This window comes from Atractosteus spatula (genome assembly GCF_055471065.1).
Source record: "Atractosteus spatula isolate fAtrSpa1 chromosome 10 unlocalized genomic scaffold, fAtrSpa1.hap1 SUPER_10_unloc_13, whole genome shotgun sequence".
Lineage (NCBI taxonomy): Eukaryota > Metazoa > Chordata > Actinopteri > Semionotiformes > Lepisosteidae > Atractosteus > Atractosteus spatula.
Genome location: NW_028296616.1, coordinates 338,028 through 347,196, shown reverse-complemented (window position 1 = coordinate 347,196; position 9,169 = coordinate 338,028). Strand labels below are relative to the sequence as shown.

The window sequence follows — 9,169 nt, the reverse complement described above, 5'->3', positions numbered from 1 at the left end:
CCTTTATGTTTAGAATAGATCTACAACAGAATAAGTGCTTGTTATGACAAGTCTACTGTATGATTTTCAAATGGTGTAAAAATAAGAGCTAAATCAAACCTGTCAGTGCTGGGGCCCTGGGTTCAGTTCCTAAGATGCTCTCTGTGTGGCGTTTGTATGTTCTCTCTGTGTTGATGTGGGCTTCCACCCACATGCTGGTAGGTTAATTAGCCCTGCTGTTTGTGAGTGTGTGTCCGTCTGCCCTGTAATGGACTGGTGTGCCATCCAGGGTGTATCCTGCCCTACGCCTGTTACTTGCCAGGATAGGCTCCAGCTCCCCTGCGACCCTGTGTGGGATATTCTGGTTAGGAATACCAGAATATCCCAGCTCAGAAACAGTACTCTCTACTTTATCATATGTTTTGTTTTCCACGTAATTTTTCAAATACATTGCTTAGGATACATTCTATGTCTGTTTATAAAACATTCAAAATATCTAAATAAAGTGAGTGTTTTTAGTTATTTTAATCAGGCATAGGAAATCATAAAATAGAGCTTTTTCTCATTTTTGATAAGCTTCATGCCAGAATTGTTATCCTATTAATTTAGGACTGTGTTGTAATAAAACAGTAGTTCTATTTCTAACAAAAGTGCATTTTATTTTTCAATGCAATTGAAGTTTTTTTATTAGAAATATATATAAACTTAGTAGTATTAGTATTCTCAAAAAATAATATTGTTTAAACCTATCTATCAGGAAAACATTATCTTGGTTGATACTACTGTTTTGAAACGTTCCTGGAAATGACATTCAAATGAATTAAAATGCTTGATTAGCTGTCCTTACCTACAGCTGCGATACCACAACTGTATTCAACCTATGGACAGAGTGGTGGCTCTGTGGCTAAGGAACTTTGCCTGTGGCTGGAAGGTTGCTGGTCCAAATCCCGTGGCTGGCAGAGGAATCCTACTCTGTTGGGCCCCTGAGCAAGGCCCTTGACCCCAACTGCTCCAGAGGCGCTGTACAATGGCTGATCCTGGGCTCTGACCCCAAGATTCTCTCTGTCTGTCTGTCTCATGGAAGGCAAGCTGTGGTATGCGAAAAGACAAGTTCCTAATGCAAGAAATTGTATATGGCTAATAAAGTGATCTTATGTTATCTTATTCCATGTAATAAATAAATATAAATATTTTTTTTAGCAAAGGCAACTCAAAATGGCCATTTCCTTGGACTTCATAAATTCATTATAGATCACAGCATCAACACCACAGAAAGAGGTTGGCAGGAATTGTTCCACTGTCTGGGGCGCCTGAGTAACCTGGTGAAGGTGGACATCTCCAGACCCGTGTCTCATCTGCTGAAACCTTCTTCCTGCCTGGTCGTCGCCTGTGTAAGGGCCATCGCGTGGCTCCCTAGAATCCAGTATGTTCTTCCGCCGGGCTGGCTGCTGGACGAAATGGACTGGAAGCTGTTCGAAGACACGAAGAAGAGGCATCCTCAGTCATGACACATTTCTTTGACCTACATGATCCACGTGCAGCCAAAGATTGTAGAAAGCATTTGAACTTTAGTTGGCAACACGTACCACAACAACAGAAATCAATCCCCATTCGACCATCGCTTTCGGACGCTGTTGGCACCCGGTGAAGTACAGGTGTACTTGAAATGAAATGAGATGTGTACTTGTACTAATTAACTGCTGTCTCTGTGTTTTTCTATTATTGGAAAATAAGACTGCAAAACCTGAGACCTCTAAATATATGAATATTAATTATATTTACATTTCCCTGTGCAAGGTCTGAAACAACCCCTTAAGCCTTGCAATCTTACACTGTTCTTGGATCCTATGTGGAAATAGAAAGGGCAGAAGGGTCATGATCTGTTTTGTAACCAAATGTATTCTGTAAAAGGATGTGATGAACTGTCTCTGGTCATTCGTCCTGCTTTCCTAATATGGACTAGCTGTAGATTGCTGTAATAGCTCTCACTATGTTGTTGTTACCGAGGGAGCTTGGTAAAGTCCCTGATTATCTCCAGGTGGCAGAAGAAATAAAGTTGCAGACTATTGTTCGCTGTAATCTGGTATCCCATTACACCAGTTAACTGAGGCTCACGCAAGCACATCACCAGTTGGGTCATCTGTCATTCCAGCATCCCAATGACTGGAGTTACTTGTAGGAATAGGTACTGGCCAGAAGGAGCCCCAATTGGAAATGGCTTCACCCAGAGGTTGAATGAATATTCAAGTGCTTGTGAAGGCCAGGGTCTTTATTAACAGCGGTTCATCTCTGATATCCACAAAATGTGTCCTCTTAGACATTTCCGAAGGTGTGTGTCCAATGTTGTACACTGGGCCAAGGAAATGTCGGGGAATGACGATGCCTAAATAAAGGAATTTCTTTTATTTTGTAACCGACTGCACCGCCTAGCACTTTGAAAGGGTGCCAGGACTCTACACTTGAAAGGAAAGTGGGGATATTGGGGATTTAGGGGTACAGAGAATTAAGTTGTGGTGGCAAATGTAAGCGTACGTTCAAGAAAAGAACCTTCTATGTCTTTTTAAAAGTGATTATTCATGAAAGTTCTTAGGAACACTGCCCCTTCTCTGTCCTGTGGCTGTGGTCCAGTAATATACAGCCAGAGTGCTGATAGTCTTGCAGACGGAAGAGGAGGCTCATCCTGTTGATATCAAGGCGGTGTAGGACTGCACACGTCATAGTGACTGTGCAGCTCCTACTGGACTGGTCCGCAGAGCAAGTGAGAGGCGAGCAACACGCTGTTCTGAATTTCCTAAGACTCATTCCCAAGGTCAGAGAAGCAACACTGAACTAAAATGACCTGAAAAGGTCTGTTACAGAAGTCTCTGAAGTTTATCTTTTTAGAGCTGCAAATACAATTAATTTGCAAATATAATTTCTGTTTTACTTATAAGTCAAAAATGCTACACAGGAGAGACCTCTGTAACTACAGTGAACTAAAATGACCTGAAACAATCTGCTCCTCTGACTTTGTGAGTGACTGAGAGAAGTGAGACTGTTCAGAACTGTCTTAAATAATGACTTTTAAAAAGAGGACATGTCCTTACACTGGCCTACAAACGTTATGCTCGGAATCCCCAAATCCTATCCCTTTTCACTCTCAAAAGTGTAGAGTACCATCCTAATGAAAATCTAAACAAATCTATTAAATTAACAGTCAGAGGGGCCAGATCACATTTAAGACATACACTGAATTTAAATATGTATTTAATTTTTGTTCTTGTTGCTCCCCAGGAATTCTGAAAATTCACTATTGCATATTAAGGCTCTACATCTATTAGCTGAAATATCGAATCTTATAGACATTAAAATACATTGTTAAATTGCACTGATTAATAAACAAGAATTAATTAAACTTCACTGTGTATATTTCTGGTGTGTCTTTAAAGCAATTTTAGGGAAATATTACAATAAAATTCAAGCGACTGATGCAAGTTCATTTCTGACTGAGGATATTATTTCCACTATATTCAGGAACGTTCTAATATCATCTGGTGTTCTGCTTAGTCACCCACTGCACCAACGACTACAGGGCAGCAGCTGTTACTGTGGATTCCTTACAAATGAGGGACCTCTCGCATCCTCATAACCTCATCATCAGAAAGTTGTGAGTTTCGGGGCAGGGCCACTTCCTCTCTTGCTCTTTTCAGACACTTGCGGCAACTGTTCGCTCATAACCACGTCTGGAATGCGTGACCTTTACACGGGGGAGAAGCAACGCCAAATCCCTTTTCTAAACAACATTCACATTCAGAAATAAGTCAAGAAATTTGCGCTGCTATCAGCCTGCCCATGTTGCCAAAGAAAGATTCACTCGGCGTCAACATGGCAGAACAGCGATCACTTGAAAACAATGTTCCACACTCCGTAAGCAAGAACTTCAGTGTTTGCAGTCATCCGATATGGCGATAGTCAAAGGAACGCAAAACACGAAGCGTCAAAAGACAAGATAAGTTGATGGAAAGAGCATTGAATTGATGAGCACAAAAGTTCAGCACGTACAATAGGCAACGAAGGTCCCAGCGTCGTCATCGCACTTGAAAGGACTGCCTTGCAGACCAAGGGCAGTGGGCGGTGCCCTGTAGAGGGGCAGAGGCGGTAAGACATGATGCAGAGAAGCCTGAAGCAAGGGGGATTAGCTCAAATGGTAGAGCGCTCGCTTAGCATGCGAGAGGTAGTGGGATCGATGCCCGCATCCTCCAGGTCTGAGTTTGGAGCACCGGGAGCCAGGCGCTCTCCTTTAGCCTCTGCGACTTCTGACAGGTGCTCCTCCGTTGCGGAGAGAACGTCCTTCAGTTGTCAAGCATTGAAGGGCCACGCCTCCTTCCCAACCTCAGTCTGCACTGAGTGCGTCTCCGGCATTTTCTCGTCCGATTTGTCAGCTTAGCAAGTGAAAAGTATATCGGAGTAAAAACAGTGCTGATAATACTCTCACAAATTGTTAGAAGACGTGCTTTTGATCATCAATTGCTTAACAATCACATTCGTTCGACTTGAGCCATCAAGCTCGTAGTTTCCCTTCAAATCTTGAAAGCTGCCAGTGAGCACATCATAGTCTGCAGGATGCCCCGTAACTTGAGTACTTCAACAGAAAGAAGAGCAGACAGCTCCACAAATATGCGAGGCACAGAGAGCGCAAGGCGTGGAAAGAGCGTTAAATTGATGAGCACAAAATTTCAGTTCGTACAATAGGTAACGAAGACTAAGACTTGCAGACTAAGGGCAGTGGGAGGTTGCTGTTTTGAGACGGAGGCATTGGGACGGTGGGCCGAGATCTATTCTTCTTAAGGAATTCTTCATCGTGAAAGATCAGTCCACAGGTTATCTAAAGAACTTACAAATTTTTTGGACTCAGGGAATCACGAGCTACCGGAAGGGAGTGAAGTGCTGAAACACATGACATGCCCTCTTGATCTCACATGCACAATTCTGCTGCAACATGCACAGCTACCGTCCACACCAGGCAGTGGGGCTTCAGCAGAATTTGCTACGCCACCTGCAAATACATATCCAGCTGCACACATATACATGGCTTCCTGTCCTTTTCAGGATCTCAAAAAAAAGCATAGCGTGGTTTTCCTGCCACCTGATTGACCGCATCTCCCTCAGAATGTGCCCCGCTGCATTCATTGCTGAAGCAGGACGGAGGCTAACGGACATGCCAGAACAGTGAGGTTCAGCGATCTCTCCAAAATATTGTGGTTGTAGTGGAAGAAATATGGTTTAAATTGTACCTTGGTATTTCAAACTCTCTCTAGAATGTTATCCATTTCTATTTTATTTTGACAGGAACTGTTAAAAGGCTAATGACACTAGATGAAAAGAGAAGAAAGAAAACACAACGTTTCGGCCGTGGAGCCTTCTTCAGGTGTGAGGGCTCCACGGCTGAAATGTTGTGTTTTCTTTCTTTTCTTTTAAGCATGGAATAGACCTATTACTTGTTCCTTTGCAGCCTACACATGCTGACACAGCTCCCCACCTGAACTGCTAATGATACTAGATGCCTGGTAGTTTGTGGTACTTGGTTATTGTCTTATGTTTGCTCAAACTGCATATGTGTGATTGCATATTTTTGTGTATTTTCATATGTCAATATTTAATTCACTCACATTCCTGTATGCTTGGAAGGAAGGCAGATTGGATTTGGCACAGGACGCCTGCTCATATATGTTGATCTTTGTTGGGCTGGAAAAACTGATAAAAAGTGTATGAAAAAAGCTCTCCCCAACATTTCCCTTCTCTTGGCCATGGTTACACTGCCCTTTCTTTCCGTCTTTTGTCCTTCTACAAAGACTCCAGGGCTCTTTATCCACCATAATATCATAAGCCAAAAATAACCATCTAATGTGTAAACAGCATTTGTAATGTTGGTAGCTGGAAGAGGTTAAGTATGTTTGCAAGACCTAGTTGATTACACCACAGACTTACCTTGTTGTTGTCAGTTTTTTTTTCTCTTTTAAAGGCTGTGCTGGACTGTACCACTATCATAGAAGATTTTTTCAGGACACATCGCAGTTCCATAGTAGAATTTATCAATAGTAGAATTCCATAGGACATTATTTATCAACATCTAACATTACCCAGTGTGAGACTCTGCCAGTAAACCTCAGAGCATTGAGTTCTCCACTGGTGAAGATGGCTTTCTGAAGTCATGAAATCCACTGCTGGGATGCCTGAGAGACAGTGATTGAATCCTGGCTGGAAATAGGCTCTCTGTTAGTGTTGATCTGTGAGAATTATGTGGTAAAAAGGGAACACTCCTTTACTTTAGTCACTTTGAAAGTTCAAATGTACAGATCTTCAGAAACCCCAGTCTGAAGGATGAAGCAGGTTCTGCTCAAGAAGTTGCCTACGTTTTGCTCCATTCACTCCAAGCAGATAGTCCAACATTTGCCTTCTCTTGGCCATGATTACACTGCCCTTTCTTTCATCTTTGTACTTCTACAAAGATTCTAGGACTCTTAATCCACCATAATATCAGAAGCCAAAATTAACCTTCTAACATGTACAAATCATTTGCAATGAAAGGAGGTGGAAGGGTTTAAGAATGTTTGTAAGACCTGGTTGATTACCACACATAGACATACTTTGTTGTCAGTTTTTTTTCTCTTTGAAAGGCTATAGGAGGGGCGTGATGGACTGTACCACTATCATAGAAGATGTTTTTCTTCTAAGGACACTTCTGTAGAGGCAAGGCTTATTTAAAATACAGGAATTAAGTTTGCTGCTCCCTTGCCAGTCCCTCTCTCCCTCATCTCAGTGCAGCTGGATACAGAGAGGCCATTCCATCTGGTTCACATTTAAGGTGTTTTTCTAGCTGATAGAGTTTCCTGATAAGGAACAGCTCCCAAGGCTGAGATTCACCAGCCACCCTAATAAATGGTCATCTCTGGCGCCTTACTGTCTGGGAGATTCCATGGGAGAGTCTCATCCCAAGGTTTACAACCCTAAGGTCAGAGGTCATTGTTACTCATCCTCCACCTCAATCAGCCAATCAGGAACTGGTAGGGCAGGGTAACTCCACATGGGTCTCGAATGCCTGCGGAACTTTTAGCCACTGAACTACCGTAGTTCCTCCAGATAAAACAGGCAGCACAATGCCCAGAAGGTGCCCCTCCAGGACATTCTCAGACTCAGCTCGGACAATCACGTGACGGCCAGTGTGTCCGAGTGCCAGGACTTAACTTTGTTCTAAGAGTCGAGAACAGAGGTTGCCCATGCATAACAAAAAGATCTGCCCCAGGTTAGCCTAGCTGACAGCCTCGTGAACCACCGGTACTCCACCGCCAAAGCTCGCCTGATCAACGAGTGAACTACGGTCGGAACTGTCGACAGCTGAATCTCAGGATTCAGGACTAGCGCTACATCGGGAACGAACTGGTCTTCTTCCCATCTAAAGAGTGTGACTGGCTTGGACCCGCAGTCACTTTCCATGTGCACAAGCTCTGCTAGTTTCAGCCAACACTAACTCGCCGGTCTTCAAAGAGCATCAGCAGCGCATCGCAGCAGGAATCTTTCCCTCCTCTCCTTCTCGCCAGCCGCACCGGCCACTGCCTGGCACCGAGCCAGAGAGCGCCGATTGCACACAGCAACAGCCTGCCACTGCTTCTTTGTGTCCGCGGGAGATCTGAATCCACACAGATCGGATGAGTATTCAACATTCTGCATTACAGCTCGAGAATTCAATTGTTACCTCAACCACAATTGATATCAATCTAATACCTATGAGTGATGTACTTGCTTTTGAGTATCTAGTGTAGAAGTTGTAATCCCAGTTCATTTACGAAACAGTCTAAATGAATGGTATACTGAATGTATGTCCCTCTTGGTTTGGAACTCTTCATGATTTAATATATAACTTTTGTATTCTGCTAACCCACACTCTTAAGATCTGTTATGTTTATATGCACATTTTATGTATTAATAAGTGTATTAGTATCTGTGTGTGTGCGTTAATGAGTTAACCCGCGAGGTCGGTTTTCTAATAGCCATCAAAGAATCATTTTGTGACTTACTGCTACAATTAATAATTGTCCCAGTAAATCCACAAAACCCCTACACATTCATGGAAACCAATATTTACCTGCTAATCCAGAATGCAGCAGAGAACAGTTGGAGAGAAGGTTAGTATTGGTCGATACTGCATCACAGAGGTCAGTCTCTTCCCCCTCATTATGCAGGCTGACTTGTTCACGATGAACTGTGCTCCAGTGACAGTCAGCTGCAATCACTGACTCAGACACAGTGTTGATATACTGATGGCACTTTGGCTGATTTGGTTAACATGCTTCCTCTTAAACAGGAGATTCTGCGTTCAAATCCCAGCGGTGCCTTTCTTCCTGTCTTGTCTTACAAAATGTATCACTATGGATGATTATGTGCAGCTTCATTTTGTTTAATGCAAGTTTTCATTTTCTTTCTGGAACAACTTGCTTTTCATGAAATTCATACAGCCTGTGAAAGCTGAAATACAAATCTTGCATTGTATATCGCAGGCTGGTAAGAAAGAGGCATTATTTTCTTTTTTTTAATCAGAAGCTTGCAAATGGAGAAAAGGGACACACGTGAATCTCTGTTAATTGAAAGGTTAGTGGTTTGAGCCCACCCAGAAATGCACTTCTCATTATTGCAATGTAAACCTCATCTCTACTTATTCGGATTTCTTAGCAAAACCTTAACCCACTTGATATTTGCAGGAAATGTGAATGTTTTTGTTTAACAATTAAGTACGTAAGTCAATATCACTGGGAATGGCCAATAATGACCAACATTCAAGGACATCATATTTATCCATGGACTTTGATCTTCGAACGGCTGGCAGAAAAATTAATTTATGCTCTCGTTGCATCCTTATTTAGAATATTTAAAATTATGACACAGATTTGTTGGAGAACTTGACAAGCAAAAAAGACAGTTGGACAGCATGATTATGTTAGGACTGTACATTTGTATTTTAATACTTTTGTATATTTATCTTAATTTTAATATACATGTAACCATAAATGCTGTTCTATGTAAATACATTTTGTTGTATTTTATCATATTTTAGCTGAGGGCACAAGGGGGTCTATTATACCTTGCAAAACTTCCAAGACAACTATAACAGAGGCTCATATTTTAATAAAATTTGCTTTACAGGGGCTGGGGCGAC

The 9,169-nt window shown here is 42.2% G+C and overlaps 1 non-coding gene across 1 annotated transcript; it reads left to right on the top strand.

Annotated features, from left to right (window-relative positions):
- Positions 1 to 4,147: 4,147 nt before the first annotated feature.
- On the top strand, positions 4,148 to 4,220 carry trnaa-agc (transfer RNA alanine (anticodon AGC)). The gene has a single exon. It is a non-coding gene; the product is annotated as a tRNA-Ala (tRNA).
- The last annotated feature ends 4,949 nt before the right edge of the window (positions 4,221 to 9,169 follow it).